Raw genomic sequence first — 16,971 nt, 5'->3', positions numbered from 1 at the left:
AATCAAAATCTGTGTGGGACATTGTAAATAAGGAAACAGGGAAGACACAAGAAGAGCAGGAAATCACTCTTACAAATGCTGATGATAACAATATTGGCAAAAAGACCTACCAAATTACATAAATGATTACTTTATAAATGCTTCCCAGAAACAGCTTAAATTTTAGCAATCAGGAAAAAATTAGGTTTTGCACACCAGCGTACCAAATGAGGCTAGTTCCAACTAATGAGCTCTTGACTCACATTGTTAATTATCACTCTTTGAGGGTGTGTTTCCCGAAAAATTAAAACTGTCAGAAGTGATACCTTCATTCAATTGTAGAAATAGGCATTATGCTGAAAGTTACTAACACATTTCACTTCTCTCAGAATCCTCTAATGTAACTGACAGATTAATTAAACAAAGAACCACCAAGTACTCGGATGACCATAGCCCACTGAATAATAACCAGCATGGCTGTCATACTGGTAGAAGTACAGAAACAGTAATAAATGACCACACTGACAAAATAGTAATTTGGATAACGACAATAGTGTTGTTGGAGTTAACTTAGATCTTTCTAAAGCTTGTGATACAATTAGTCGTGAAATCATTTTAGATAAGCTGGATGCAGTGGAGATGGAAAGGTATAGAAAACAAGTGGATTTAATCATATTTGCAAAATTGGTTACAGGTTGTAATGCTCACATCAGCTCATGCTAATAATAAAATCAAACTAGTATGTGATGTAAGGAAAGTCAAAGAGATGTACCCCAGAGTAGTGTGTTAGGCCCCCCTCCAGTTCCTTATATATATAGAAATGATGTACACACCTCAAAAACTGCTGCCAAGATCATGTTGTTTGCAGATGATACTAGTGTAATAGCAAGTGACATTAACGAATCTCTGTCCACTACAAGTGATAAAGTCCTTAAGTCCTTGCATTCATGGTTTAATACATACAGGCTGATGCTGAAAGTGAAGAAAACTAATTATATACAATTTGGGATGAAGAGTCAAAACCCCAAATCTCCATCTGGTACTGGGCAGAAATGAGGTAGAAAGGGTACTATGCACAAAACTTTAAGGAATGTGTATTGACCAAGACTAAAACTGGAAACACCTTGCAACTAACCTCTCCCAGAAATCCTGTTCTGCATGTTTTGCTGTGGGAATTATTATGAAAGTTTGTTCCCTAGTTGTTGCTTGAATGACTTATTTTGATTACTTCCAGTCCCTTGTAGCTTATGGAAGAGTTTTCTGGGGTCAAATTAGCAGTCATTTAAATGAAATTTTTACATTACACAAAACATCTATTCAAATCTTGTCATGTGTCTTGGTTAGGGTTCACTGCAAAACCCTATGTAAAAAAGTTGTGTTTGCTTACTGTTCCCTCCTTGTACAAATACAAATGTGTGTTAGTGACAAGAGCTAGACATGGTGACCTGCTAACAAACTCCAATTAACACAGTTATAATACTTGCAACTGTGGCTCCCTCAATACAGATAAAGTTAGAACAACCCTTATTCAAAGATAGGTGAGTCACTTTGGTTCCATTCTTTATAATGCACTGCCAATATACATTAAGAGGCCGGAAAAGGAAATAGCTTTTAGATCAGAGATCAGTGCTCAAATCATTTCTTGTTGAGAAGTGTTTCTACAATGTAAATGAATATGTTAGTCTTTAGGATTACTAGCCTTCAACTATCATTGGGTTCTTTTGATTCTATTGACTGATGTATCATTGGTGCTGTGTTTGTCTTTGCAAAGAATATTTCTGCTGTTCTCTTCTGTTTCAGATGGTGTGTGATGCACCTCTGCCGAGGAAGGATCTGTGCTAACCTAATTGTGATGGTTTTAGTATCAGCAAGTTTTCATGCTAATGCAAATGTGATGATTTTAGTGTCAGCAGGTTTTCGTGTTGCTTCATACCTTTTAGCAGTACTATGTAATATGCTCTTGTGTTTTATTTTTTGAGGGGTTTTTTGAATCGAAGTTTCATGTTTTATCTACATCATTGATTGACTTATTGCACATATTGTACTTTTATGCAGTGTCATGTAATATGTGTGTGTGTTTTATTTTTTCAGTAGTTTTCTTATTTTCAAAATTCCTTTTCATTCATTTATGTATCATACATGTTGCACTCACAATGCAGACGATGTATTTAATTATTCTTCTTCCAATTGTGAACCAAGCGAGGTGACTACTTCAGTCTTAATGTACTGGACTTGTGTTCTGGATGACAGGGATTACTCCTTATCCAGCCATCCTGACTTGGGCTTTCCATAGGTTACCCTTGTCATAAAGTTGAATGCTGGGATAGTTTCTTTGATTAGGCCACGGCCCATTTCCTACTCTATCCTCACTTTATTGGGTCCTATTTTATAAATGTTTTATATGTATGTATTACTTCTGTTTGTTTCTGACATGTCTGATAGTATTGTATCAAATTTTCTGTGGACAAATAAATAAACAAACAAATAATACTCCCTACAATGATAACAAATCAGTGGCAATCATAAAAGACACACTAACAAATACAAAATTAAATTTTTAGGCTAAACCCCCAAGGCTTTTGAGATCAAAACTGGTGTAAGGCAGGGAGATAGTGTCCCCACAGCTGTCCAGTTGTGCACTAGAAAAGGTAATCAGGGAATGGAGGGAAAGAACAGAAGAAGGAATTTGAAGAATCACAACTGGGAGAGAAGAGAATAATATGAGTTTTGATTGTCTGGCTTTTGCAGGTGATCTTGCCATCTTTTCTGAACCTATAGGAGATGCAACAATGCAGATAAATCTTCTATAAGATACAGCTTCAAAAGCAGACCTACGTATATCTTTTGAAAAAAATAGAGTGCATGATAGATGTGTAGGAGGCACTGAAAACATGGAAACTGATTATGGTAGAATAAAAAAGGCTAAAAAATGTAAACATCTAGGTTAAATAATACAACCAAACACTTAAGACAAAGAAGCTAATCTAGCAGGGGCAAGAAAAATGGAGGTTGCTTTTCAACTAAGTAACAAAAAACTGTGTAATAAGATATCTATTTCCATAAATGCAAAACTTCTGCATTGCAAGCCTGTCATTAAACCAGAATGCCTTTATGCACCAGAACACCTTTCATTAAATACAGCCAAACAATCATGTGAAATAGAAAAGAAGGAAAGGAAAATAATCAGGAAAATCTTGAGACCAAAATATGAAGATGGGAAATGGAAACCGAGAAGCAGTAAAGAACTTTGAAAAAATAGCATGAATATCAGACACAATGAGGAAGAGAAGAGTTGCATCCTATGTACACATATAAAGGCTAGATGAAAACAGGACAACAAAAAGAATTTTTAACTTCTTCGACAGAAACTCCAAAACATCAATGATGCGGACAAAAGAAGTTAATGCAGACCTGAAGGAAATGGAAATAATGAAGGAAGAAATGGGAGAAAGAGAAAGGTTCAGAGCAAAAGTAACAGGTTTCAAGAGAAAACAAAGACCAGGAGTAAACAGAAAGACAGGTGTGATATGGACAGAAATAAGAAGAGCAAAACATGGGGAAAGGATAAAAAATACTGGAAAGAAAGAAAGGAGAAAAGAAAGAATACATAAGTTATTTCAGAAAAAAGAAGAGCAAAACATGGGGAAAGGATAAAAAATTACTGGAAAGATAGAAAGGAGAAAAGAAAGAATACGTAAGTTATTTCATGTGGTCATTAGTAGGCAAAAAAGCTCCCTATAACATTGCATATATATATATTTTAGTCCAGGCAGATTAGGAAAAATGGAGGAAAAATTCATAAAGTTTTGAAACTTTGGGAAAATATTCTTAGGGGATGAAGAAGTAAAATTACAGGAAAGGTCCCTCCCTTATTGGGGGAGCTTCCCCCTCCTCCAACCCTTAATGTAATTTATTTTCCTTTTTCCAAACTTTACAAAAAATGGTTCATTTAACAAAGTTATCTATATGACAGAAAATATTTCTGGTGAAATTCTACTCAGAGAATGTCAAATGCATGTTTAAGCAAGGTAATTAGTTTATGAGTGCTAAAATTTGTACGTAAAAAAAGTGAAATTTCTTTCAAAGAGACTTTTATTTATATGGAACAATTTTGCTTTATAGTCTTTTACTTTAGATTTATGCAACTTAAATAATTGGAATGAAAATATTTTTCATGAAAATTAAGATTTACCGTAAAACTAATAAACTTTTGTTGTAATGTATTTACAATCATATGTACAGCATGTAGATAAAGAAAATACAACAATATCTATCAAATAAAGAAATTCTTGTAAATACTTTTTTAAACATAAAACCATCATCCAAATCTTCTGTCAAATCACTGTGATGCACGTTAGTGCAGCTATGTCCATGACAGTTTTGTTGTGCAATGTAGGTCAGCCTTCTTCACACATCTGCACTTTCTTCCACAGCCTTGAGTTCGGATTTGTGAAATCAGTAGCAGTATTTTGTCTGGAGCAGGTGGTGGTTTCATGAATCGGGGAGAGGGATGAGTTTGATTCCCTCCAGCCCCAGTTTCTGGGATCCAAGTTGTTCCCCATCCACAGTCGGACTTGTAGGTAAATTTGATAAGATTGTAGGCGTGCTGCACCAGTAGTTGGTGGCAAATGAGAGGGTATGACAGCATTGTTTGGCAAATGAGAGAATATAACGGCATTGTTTGGATGACCCACAAGTACATTCAAACATTTCACTCGAGTGGCATGTCATTTATCATTAGGACTTTGTACTGTTTTTGCGTAGAGAGCAAGCATAAATTTCTCTCCTGCTTTTGCATTGGTATCAGGAGAGGAAGCAGGATCATTGAACATCTGTGGAATGTTATGAAGTTGGGGATACCGGTTGAGTAGTTGGAAAGCTTGCAGCTTTCCTTTACCAAACAAGGCTGAAGTGCTGTAGCAACCACTTAACTGCATGAAGAAACTGTACTGAATTCTTGCATTCATGAACGAGTGAGATGTTATGTATATCTTTAGAACCGTGACAACTTGTTCTGATGCTACCTTTACCTTCCTTCATCAGGTTTATGTCTGTGTTGTCTGGAACAAGAGTGATAAGTAGCACAAAATGATCTATATCTTGACCCACTATAATCACCCGCTGTTAAAATTTTGAGGCATTTATTGCTTTTGCAACAATTTCAGCATCTGCATCGTCATCCACAATCCTTGTTTCCATACCAAATCTGTCTAGTTTTTGTACAAGCTGCATGATAAACTTTTCCTCATTGCTGAGGTTACTAAGAAAGGCAGACTGTGATGCAACGCAAATGGTCTCATCATTAAAGAAAATTTCTCGTGAGGTCTGCTTCATTGTTCGCCTTTGGCATTCAATAGTTTTTATGTTCAGAGAGCTTTCTGAATATCCGTCAGATACTACAGCATCATCATCTTTATGATGTCTCTGAATATAGGCTATTAAGCTTTTATAAATGCCACCAAAAGTTGCATTTGTGGGCCACATGACGTGGTGGATAAGAAATCCTCGGTCTTAACAAAGAACTTCAATTCATTATTGTCAATATTCCTTTCAGCTACTTAATTGAAAATATTGTGCAGTGACAACTTTTTTGTTTTCTTTGTCAATCCACTGCTGTCAAACAGAGACATTGGTACACTCTATAATTCGTACCTGAAGCAATCCTTTAAATCATCAGGTGAATGAAATGTGGACAGTATTCTCTGAAGTAACTGAGTTGTATCTACTTTGGTTTTTTTTTTTTTTTTTTTTTTTTTTTTTTTTTTTTTTTTTTTTTTTTTAAAAAAAAGCCTAACAGTTGACACGTACATTGTCCTAACCATGCTGGATCGCTTAAGCTACAGAAAACCAAATTTTGGCGAGACAGTAACTATTGTTCAAAGAGCTTCTTCATCAATAGACACAGCTTTGTAGCAGTTTACTTCCTGAGAAGCTACTAATCCAGATCCTAATGAATACAATTGCTCCTTATAAGCAAGTGGAGTGCGTTGTTGCAACCATAGCTGAAATCTTCTGCGAATTTTCTCGTCAGTTTCTATCCTCCCACTCTTCAGTTCAACGTGTTGATCACTTGAAGCCAAATGTGAATTGCAGAACTGCTCCATAGCTCCACATATCTGATGATGGGCTATTAGTATACCACAAATCCGTCGGTTCAACACTATCGGTCAGACCTCTTCCATGTGACACACTTCCAACACTCTTGAGGTTCTTCATAAGCGTTTGTTCTATCGTCATGTCGGTCCATACTCCACATCAGTACTTATCACAGTGTTGAACCGTGAAGAAGCTGCCCTTGAAGAATTTATCAAACTCTGCAGGTTTCACGGTTTCAGTCCATGTCGTGGCGGTACAAATGACACACCTTAGCATAAGGAAAGTGTCCAGTTGCATGGAATAGTGGGAGCATAGCTCTCAAGCATTCTATGTGGAGCTCCCAATTCCCGATACACTCTGCTTGGATGAAATGCAATGCCAAGATGACAAGCTGAATGTATTGTATCCATAACTGGGAAGTTTTCCCTCTTTGCTCAATATCATCCATTGTGTTTACAAATTTATTTTTCAGCTTTTCAATCACTTGATCTTTTTCCGAATTGGCAAAAGATGCACTGATTCCACTCGTAATAGAAATACAGTCTTTAATATGTTGCTTCTCTTCCTCCATGACTGCTATTTCCTCCAGTATTATGATGGAAGGAGCACATGACTGCAGAGTGAGCTTGAATTGCCCTTGTGTATGCACAACCAGAAAGTATATGGGGAACAGAAGCCGCAGCACATATAGTCTCCAAAAGTTGAGCGAGTCCACTGTCTCTCAATAAGAATCCTATTTCTCGTAGAAAAGATACTATCAAGTGAAAGCCTCCTAATCGAATAACTACATTAGTGAATCACTCATTCCCTCCATTAGCCTCCACTGCAACTATATCTTTAGCTTTCACACCTGCAATATTGAAGTCAGAATTATCGAAAACAAACTGTCAGAATGAATCATTTGACATATTTGTTTTCCAGAACTGAACTGCAGAAGCCTCAAATAAAGCCACAGTGCTATATGAATAGCAGAAACCCACATTCAAGACGATTTCAACAATGTTTTTTTGATCCCACTTTACAGGCAAGTACATTGCAAGTTGCAGTGGGTAGATGAATGAACAAGGCCTGGTAGCTGACACAATCACATGGGATATTGCTGTACAGTTTTTTAAAGGGGACTGTTCACAACCTTTCTTTTTTGACAAAACCACACATTTCACAAATGCATGTAAAGTGTCAGGAGCCATAACTTCAGCATTCTCTGTCAATTCATTGACATCTGGGTAATCGGCAATACTGTAAGGAGTCATTCTTATATCTTCACAGATGATGGCTGTTGCTGCTGCTTCTACTATTCTTTTTCTCTCGTCTTTTTCATTAACAGCTCGTTAATTGTACCATTGATTCAAAAGTTTGTGGCCACTGCCATGAAAATATACAATTGGGTGTTTTTTTGGCATTGTGGTGAACAAGACCCCATCACCAAAGTGTTCAGCTAATTTATTTTTCAGAGTTTTTATAGTCATTGTCTCTCCTTCTGGGAGACATTCTGCAACAAATCGAGCAGTGAAAATCGATTTCCTCGGAACTATCTATAAATTTGAATGCTTCTTGAAAAGCAGCATAAAAGTTGGTAACTTGAGAGTGGTCTCTTGATAATAATGGGCTTCTGCAGTTACTAAACATACAACACTTTTAATGCGTTCAGCAGCCTTTCTACGGAAATCATCATTGCTTTTCTCTGTTTTCTCAAGCAGCATGTGTTCCACAGTTATAGAGTGAACTGCAAACATTCCACGGTGTTTGTGGAGTGGTTTTTTTGTTTCCACCTCTATATCACACTTTTCAGCACATATGAAACAGTCTTTCTTGTAATTGAAATGGATAAGAGGAAGAGGATCTCAGACTTTTATCATCTGCTTGTGCAACATTCTGATTAATTAGTTTCCTTACATTACATTCCTTAATATAGTCACATCGACATACCTTATGCACTTCAATACTCAGCCTTCGACCGTGAACTTTTAGCACATTATGAGGTGGTGAAACACTTCCGCTCCTATGTTGAGGGCCGACCTTTCCACATCCTGCCTGACCATAAACCAGTAGCAGATGCCATACACAACCCGCCTGTCGACCCTCCCCCCTGTCGCTTTCGGCATTTCGATTTCATCTCTCAGTTCTCTACTGATGTCCGCCACATCAAAGGTGCCAATATCGTTGCAGATTTCCTTCCCAACATTAGCACCATCTCAATGGCCGTCGACCTTTCCGACCTCGCATCCCTACAGAACCAGGACAAGGATACACAGAAACTTCTGAACAGCACCTCCGCTTTGCTGTCTTCCATCGAAGCAAAATTCGCTGGTGTCCAAGAGAGAGCCTGGTGCGACTCCTCCACCAGCACCCTCTGACCCCTCATCCTCACCTCCCCTGTCATTCAGTTTTTGTCACACTACATTCTCTAGCACACCCAGAATTAAGTCATCAACACGCCTCATGTGGCGAGATGTGAAGTGCGATTTTCAGACTTGGGCCCAGAACTGCATCACCTGCCAGCACAATGAAGTCACCAGGCACACTGCAGAGCGGTGGCATCACACTTTCAAGACAACACTGCAGTATATCAACAATTTTTGGACCGAGGCCCTCCCAAAGGTACTCCTCGGGCTACAGTCATCGTACAAATCGGATATTGAGGGCACCACGAGTGAGTTCGTCTGTGCCGAAAACCCTGTCCTCCATGGGGAGCTGTTACAGCCTACCTCCTCTGACAATTCCTTCCCGACTTTGTATGCCGAATCCGAATGCATTTTGCAAACATTTCCCTGACCCCTCATCTAGCCATACTCCCCCCTACCCCCCACTCCTATGCATCCTCCAATCTCCTTCCGTGCACGTTTGTTTTTCTCCGCAACAACACCATCCGGGCCCCACTTGCCCCACCATATTCAGGCCCATACGAGGTCATACACTGCATGGCTAACACAATGGATATCAGGGTTAAAATTTGCCACCCACTGTTTCTCTCCATCATGTGAAACTGGCACACCTCGACCCAGCATATTTCATGCTCGGCGGCATTATGCAGCCTCCCAGCACTGAGGACTCGCACTCAAACTGTGACCCTCAGAGCTGCCGCCATAGCCCTCACCAGAACACGCGTCTGCATCACCATCTATGCTGTTCCTCGAGTTTTTGCCTTCTCCCTCTACCTCCTTCCCCCCTACCCCCTCTAGTGGTTCTGCAAACCGACATCCTGTCCAAACATGTGGAGGACGTCACCATCCTCATTGATAACAACCACACCTTCATCCTGCTGCAAGAAAACTCGTCCCACCCGACCGGGGACCCAGTTCGTCAGTCGATCGCCCACTCCTGCACAGGGTCAACCGCACTCTCGTCTGAGCTACGGTAAACCCCCTATGGAGGGTTACAGTTCGAATGCTGCCAGCTGATCGTACGGGGGACACAGTCCCTCCCCACACTGCTCCGTGCTCGTGCGTGGGCCGACGCCTCATCCACCCACACCACCTACAGGAGTTCCACATCGACCTCCCAGCATGGCCCCTGCCACAACGACCTCCAGAGATGGACATACCCATCACATCACTGCTGTCTCCATCACTGCTGGACGTGCTCCCCTTCCACTGCGCTCAAACCGTGCTCCACACTGTGGGGCAGGGGGAGGGGGGGGGTTGTGGTGTCGACAAGAATGAACGACATTTCTCTACCATTGCTAGTTCTTTGAGTCTGTTAACCTAATGGCCCACTCCATCTTGCATGATCAGTTGGCTGTACAGCTTGTTGTAATGTGTACATCTGTAATGAAATATACCAAGTCTTACAGAAGTGGTTTTTTTGGACAAGTATTTTCCCAAAGTTTCAAAACTTTATAAATATTTCCCCCATTTGGTGATTTTATTACTAATTTGCCTTGGGTAGTTTATGAATAAAAGTTCATCAACTGCCTATTTTTCACTTTTTGGATTCTATTTTTTTAAAGTGTCAGACAGTCATCAGATGTTTAATAAAAAAAAAAAAAAAAAAAATCTGTATATATTTTACTGTCCCTGAGTGCTTAATTTCAGACTTCCTACAAAGAGTATATTTGGCCATATGCCAAATACTGAATATTCTGCGGGCTATCTAGCCGAATATTAGGCAAAAGTATTTGGCCGGTGCATGGTGGGAAAACTTATATCGACATGTTTGTTTCTCACTTGTTGCTCAAATTTATTTAGGCTGAATTCACAGTGGCAGCGACAATGGTAGTCAGACACCATCACCAGAGGTCGCCCGATAACATCGGCTGACAGTGTGGCCATAGTGTGTCTGATCTCCTCCGTCAGTTTTTGGTAGGGTCAAGAACGTTAGGTTGGAATCTATTCTATGTATGAAGTAGGTTAGATTTTAACCTCTTTGGGTGGGATGGATAACATGACACATCTGTGCTTGGATACGAGTGCTGCATAGCTGGTTCTGCTAATTAGATGCCTAATGCATGTGAATGAGCTTTCTTGTCTCATAAAGAATGTGACAAGTTCTATACGCACTGGCATCAGTTATCAGAATAACCAGATGAGTTTTACAAATAAATGAGATGAGGGGAGAAAAGTTCTTTTACTTGAGATAATTTGTGTTAACCTTGAAAAGCAAGTTATAAACACGGTGTTTCGCTGTATTTAACGTTGTACAGATGTACATCACTTAACATTCAGTGACTTCATTTAGCACTAGAGTGAAAGACAAGCATAAAGTGTAGCAAAAGATACTCTGAAAACCTAAAGCACTTAAAAGTAGAAATACATACCATACACCACATTTGCAAACCACTTTACATGAACATAATTACACTACTGGCACAAAATGCCAGTAAGACAACTAACAACAATCTATCACAAAAAAGAACCAGTACACTAGCTATGATCATATAAGATACGCCATGCTTTTCACTCGAACAAATAATTTTTTGATGTTATACTCTATGCCTAATATTTCCAAGAGAGATTTTGCCTATTTGAGGTTTTGAATAAACCTGCAATATCAGTTCATAGATTCCAAACTATATTTCAGTTGTAATATTTTCACCCTCAGGATGCAACAAACTCATCCCAATTATGATATTTTCATCCTCAGGATGCCACAAACTCACTCTCTCTTCGACTAAACTTATCAGGTGCCCGCCCGGTTAGCCGAGCGGTCTTAACGTACGGCTTTCCAGAGCGGGAAGGAGCGCCTGGTCCCCGGCACGAATCCCCCTGGCGGACTTGTGTCGAGGGTCGGTGAGCCGGCACAGTCTGTGCATGGTTTTTAGGTGGTTTTCCATCTGCCTTGGCGAATGCATGCTTGTTCCCCCTATTTTGCCTCAGCTACACTATGTCGGCGATTGCTGCACAAGCAAGTTCTCCACGTACGCATACACCACCATTACTCTACTACGCAAACATAGGGGTTACATTCATCTGGTGTGATACATTCCCTGTGAGGGGTGGGGGGGGGGCGGAGGGGGGGGGGGGCGCCGGCCGAACTGCACAATAACCATGGGTTTGGTGTGGGGCGGCGGAGGGGTGCAGCAGACTGCAGCAGTCATCGTGGGGTTGTGGACCACTGTGGCTGTGGTGGGGACAGAGCCTCTCCATCATTTCTGAGCCCCCAGTTAACATACAACAAACTTATCAGGTTGTAGCATGAAGGCTTTCACGACCGGGTGACATGGCTGTTGATATACTTTCCGGGATGTGAGGTCGTGGTCCAAGAACTTTTCTGCTCCTTACGTTTCGTCCAGGACTGGGCTGGACTTCCTCAGAGGCACTGCTCCGCTGAGTCTTGCCGACTGACTGGTCGGGTGTCTGAGAGCGACTTATATATTGTGAGAAAGGGGGGCGTGGTTCAGGTGACACGTGATGAGCAGTGATACTTATCAGGTTCTCAGGCTCCATATTTTATGTCTGCGAACATCGCTCAAGTTGGCCAAAGAAAACAAACTTGTTTGAATTTCACCAATTGTCATCCGAAGTCTGTACATTCGTGTGATAAGGTCGGCTATGGTGTGACCACACATATAGTGGTGTACTGGTTTGAAGAGATCGGTCACTTCCAGCCAGTGTTGGGCAGTGGCGGAATCCACCAATATCAGAGCTACTGTGACCACGGCCTTACCTCTCTCCCTCGTCGCACCATCCCATTCGAACAGTTATTACCGTGCTGTGTGTTTTGTTGACAAGTTTATCTGATACACATCGTCAATACCTAAGCACAGGGTATCGTACTTTCTATGTTTTGGTTTGTTTGAAACTGAAACTGTGGAAGGTCTAAGTAATAACAATCAATTATATGCTCTAAAAAAAATCGCCTAATGGACATACTTCTAGAACGATGAAAATAATCCAAAAACTGTTGTATGTAAATTGTGCAAAATTTCTCTTGGTGGCGTTGGAAGGAAGGTGACTACATCACAAATGATAAATTATTTGAAAAATACACACAGAGACAAACATCATAAGTTGCAGGCTATTCTTCCTAAGGAGCAAGAAAGTACAGACCAAGATACAGATGCACGTAAACCTCCGACATCAAAAAAGCAACTGAGTCTCAAAGAATGTGCTAAAATACATAAACTGTGGGATATTAATGATCCCGACATTAAAAAATACCATCTTTTAGTTGCCGAAATGATAGCACTTGACAATGAGACAATAACTATAACAGAAAAGGCCGGTTTTAGGAGGCTGGTCAATAGTGCTTTGCTGCGAATAAAATACCGAGCTGCCCTTACTTTTCAAGCAAAATAATTTCAGAAATGTATTGTAAGGTTGTTGAGACAATGAAAAGATTATTTTCAGGGACTGATTTTATTTCTGTCACATGTGACATGTGGTACTTGCATAATCAAAACAGTTCCTTTTTTTTAAGTTTTACTGCCCATTTTATTGATTGCGAATTTAATGTCAGACATGAAGTATTGAGTATCAAGCATTCTGAGGGACAACACACAGCAGAAAACATAATGATTAGTTTATTGGAAACTGCAAGTTAATGGGATACCCAGCTGGCAAAAAAATTATGTCGTTATTGATGATAACTGATGATACGTAGTAAAACCGTTAGTGACATAGAATTGACCTCAATGCCTTGTTTCATTCATACTTCTTCAATTAATTGTTACTGATTGTGTGAAGGCTCAGCCAAATATGACTGGAATGACAGCAACAGGTAGGAGGATCTGCACTGCACAGGAAAAACTGCATTCCATCCAAAAAGATTTGGATCTCCTTCAGCATGAATTGGTGAAAAACGTCAGTACGCAGTGGAATGCCACCTATTATATGCTTGCAAGGCTAATGGAACAAAAACAGGCTGTTGCACTTTATCTCACGTTCTGTGGTGTTGACCTTCTGATTACTGCACAATGCGATCTTTCAGAGCAACTGTTGAAATTATTAAAACCTTTGAGGAAATAATAATAATCCTACAGTTCTCCTTTGCACTAACAGCCAGCTCCCCTTTCTTATCTCTTATAAACAGTTCTCTACACTTATATCCAATCAGACTCTTTTTGAATTTCCTGAAAAAGTGTCTGTTGTTTTTCCTGAAGTTGGTCTCAATCTCATCCAGCTCCTGCTTCATCTTCTGTCTTCTGGTCCATCTTATTGTTCGGACTGCTTCCTTTCTTGCTCCTAAGAAAACTTCCCATTTTTCTGGGTCCTCCTTGCTGCTCCAGTCTCTCCAAGTTTTCCTGCGAGTCTCCACCACTTCCTCACATTCCTTGTTCCACCACCAGTGCTTCTGTTTCTTTCCTTCCTTACCCCATAGTTCCGCCTGTTTTGCCATATTTCACATTATGTCGTCCCACTCATTCAATGAGTCAATTCATTCCTCATATCTGGATCAATTGTTTCTTAATTTGTCTCTGTCTGTCTATATGTCCGGTTCTTCCATTTGTCTGTGGCAGTCTGTCCCTGTTTGTAATCCAAAGGCACTTAAATTTTGTAAGGTAATGATCCGTTTCTATTCTTGTGTTCCTCCTGACCTTTGTGTTCATGATCTCTTTAGTCTTTGTCCTGCTGATTGCTATGTGGTCAATTTGGAATTCCCCAAGATGGGTGCATGGGTTTGCCCATGTCTTTTTCTTACTCAGTTTGGTCCTGGTCATCAATCTCATTTTGTGTTCTCGACACAGTTCAATTAGTCTTTCTCCGTTTTTGTTTGTCCACTGGTGTGCAGGGGACTCGCCCACTACTCCTTTATGTTGCTTCACCCTTCCAATCTGTGCATTATAATCTCCTACGAGTATCTTTACATGTCTATATGGTATGTTTTTCAGTGTATCATCTAGCTCGTCTCAGAAACTGTCTGCAACTTTCTTGTCTTTCCTGTTCTTGTCATTTGTAGGTGCATGTGCATTTACTATTGTATACTTTTTGTTCTCCGCTTGAAATGTCAGTGTTGATATTCTTTCTGACCTGGTCTTCATTTCAGTTATGCCATCCTCGTATCTCTTGTCTACTATTAACCCCATACCAAAGCATCTAGGTGCATGTCTTTCCTTTCCCATTCTAACTCCTGGTTTCCCTTTCAGTATTATGAATCCTTCTGGCTCCACTGTATCTTCGTCAGTGTATCATGTTTCTTGCATTGATAGTATTCCAATGCTTTTCTCTTTCAACTCATCTATTACCTGTTTAGGTTTACCAGTCATAATCATTGTCTGTACATTTTTAATTCCAATTTTGAGTCTTTTTAGTTTTAATCTTCTCTGAGGTTCTTGGGAGCTCCAACTCTTCCCTTGTGCCCTTTTTGGCAGGTCCCCCAGAATTCGAATGCCCGGTTGGGTTACCTCGGTCAACGAGAATTGTCCCTCTGTGGTAATCTCAATTCAATAGTGCGATCCATTCCATGAGCTAAAAAAATTTTTTTTGTTGGCACAGCTTGTGTCTGTCCAGTTATAAGACTGAAGCTGTTAGCCCCAGAAGATGAGTTCAGGCCACCCCTGACATGGGGAACACAGATGCCTTTGATAGCCGCCCCTAACATGGAATACAGCTGCTACCTGATGTGTTTCAGTGGCTCTTCTGCTCTCTCTGCCATTGGGAAGTGACGTTTCCTCTTCCGCCTTAGAGACCATTGGCTGGGCTTCGCCTGTAACCCGAGGTAGGAGCCCTAACTGGGTGCTACCATCTCGAGTCAGATGGACCTAGGTTTTTTTATGAGGTTGTTACTACTCCTCCTCCTTCCCCATTGCTTGCGAGATGCTTGCTTGCTTGGGACTGGCAATGCTGGAGTTCATTTCATCACTTTTGTACATAGTTAGAAAGTGAAATTGAGCGAGTCAATTTTTTTGAGACGATGAGATGAGACAACATGAAGTGATCTTACAATTATGAATTGTATATCTACTGCAATATAAATAAGTTTACAGACATAAATCTGGAATCAAATGTAAAGATATAGATTACTCTCTTCTCGTTCTTCTCAAGAATTTATAACAGTTTTCTAGTTAAAAAGCAAGAGGATTAATTAAAAAAAGCAGAGTAATGCTTACAGTTTTTGTGGAAGCTTCATGACTAGTTTATAGCTTTTGCATGTATACAAAAGACACAAATTTAAAATTAGAAGATATTTTCAATATATGTGACAGAGTCTAACACTATGTTACTAACTGAAGTATTCTATAGGAACTTGTCCAGATTTTTGGAACAGTTAGATTCACTAGCTTCTGTATAGTTTAAGATTGTATATATTCATCAACACTGTAATACTATTTATTTAAAAGCTACATTTTTAGAGAAATTTTAAAATTCCTTAATTTTTTGTGTCAATGTGCATTGTTGTAACTTGTCAGTTTTTTCCCCTGCTAATACAGGCCCATCTTGTCTTAGTTCCGCTTTTTCATACTCACTATGCAGTCCCATTTTCTGTTGAGTAGTACTTATGAACTGTTTCATTTTTTTGCGCTAATTGGTCTTCAGTGTCCATTATTTTCTTAATGAAACATGTGACTTCCAAAATATATAAGCAAGGTAGTGGAAGAATGTGTAGGTACTTAAATAGTGGCCTGCACGAGCTTCTAACAGTTTCATCTCCTTTCTTCCTTATATTTCTTTTTTGGACAATAAAGCAACTTCTCCTGGCAGGTGAGTTGCCCCCAAAAATTGTGACATATCTCAAACGTGATGCCACCTGTGTGTAATATATATTAATCATTTGTTTTGTCACACAGCCAGTAATAATTTTCACTTGATACCAGGTGGTACTTAATTTGTTTTTGATAAAGCACCATATTTAACAATCTGTTTCCCTTACTTCACTTCTTGCTAATTAAGTTCCACTATTTGTTGCCTGTTGTTCATTCAGGTATGATTGTATCCATTTGTGTCCCAGTCTCCTGCATCTTCCAATTTATGGTTTATAACATCAAAAACTATGGTGAGGTAAAAAAAAATATAGCAGATAAGTCACCTACTGACGTCAGGGCTTCGTTTAAAAAATCAAAACGGCCGTTTCTGTGGACCAATAGTTACAGAAACAATGCTGTGATTTTGAGAAGAGATTATTTTCTTCTGTAAAATGAAACCAATCTCCTATAAAATATTTTTTCTAATATTTCTGAAAAGCCACACAGTATAGAGATTGGTCCGTAATTTTGTATCTCTGTTCTTTGACCCTTTTTAAGCAGAGGCCTCACTTTTGCTAATTTCAACGTTTCAAGAAAACTCCAGTAACCAGTGAGGAATTACAAACATGTGCAAAAGTCCATGAAGGTACGTTCCGTCGCACTACCTTTGCATTCGACACATCTTCCGAAAGGCGAAAACCGAATTTCGGAAAGCTGACGTGTTTACATGTTAGAAGCGGATCTTATACCCCAGTCAAATATAGCGTCCGGAAAACAGCTGATCCTGTTTCTGATTTTGTTTGTACAACCGCTATTTCTCTTCACTTAAATCTTAG

General features: G+C 39.7%; 1 long non-coding RNA gene across 1 annotated transcript in view; it reads left to right on the top strand.

The window, feature by feature from the left end:
• LOC126210439 (uncharacterized) overlaps positions 1-16,971 on the top strand; it is a 123,982-nt gene that overhangs the window by 29,628 nt on the left and 77,383 nt on the right. Inside the window, exon 2 of the long non-coding RNA XR_007540675.1 lies at positions 15,085-15,171. This is a non-coding gene — a long non-coding RNA (uncharacterized LOC126210439). The remainder of the gene's footprint in view (positions 1-15,084; positions 15,172-16,971) is intronic.

This window comes from Schistocerca nitens, chromosome 10 (assembly GCF_023898315.1).
Source record: "Schistocerca nitens isolate TAMUIC-IGC-003100 chromosome 10, iqSchNite1.1, whole genome shotgun sequence".
NCBI classification, from domain to species: domain Eukaryota; kingdom Metazoa; phylum Arthropoda; class Insecta; order Orthoptera; family Acrididae; genus Schistocerca; species Schistocerca nitens.
The sequence above is the reverse complement of the archived record's forward strand: the minus strand, read 5'-3'. Positions and strand labels throughout refer to the sequence as shown.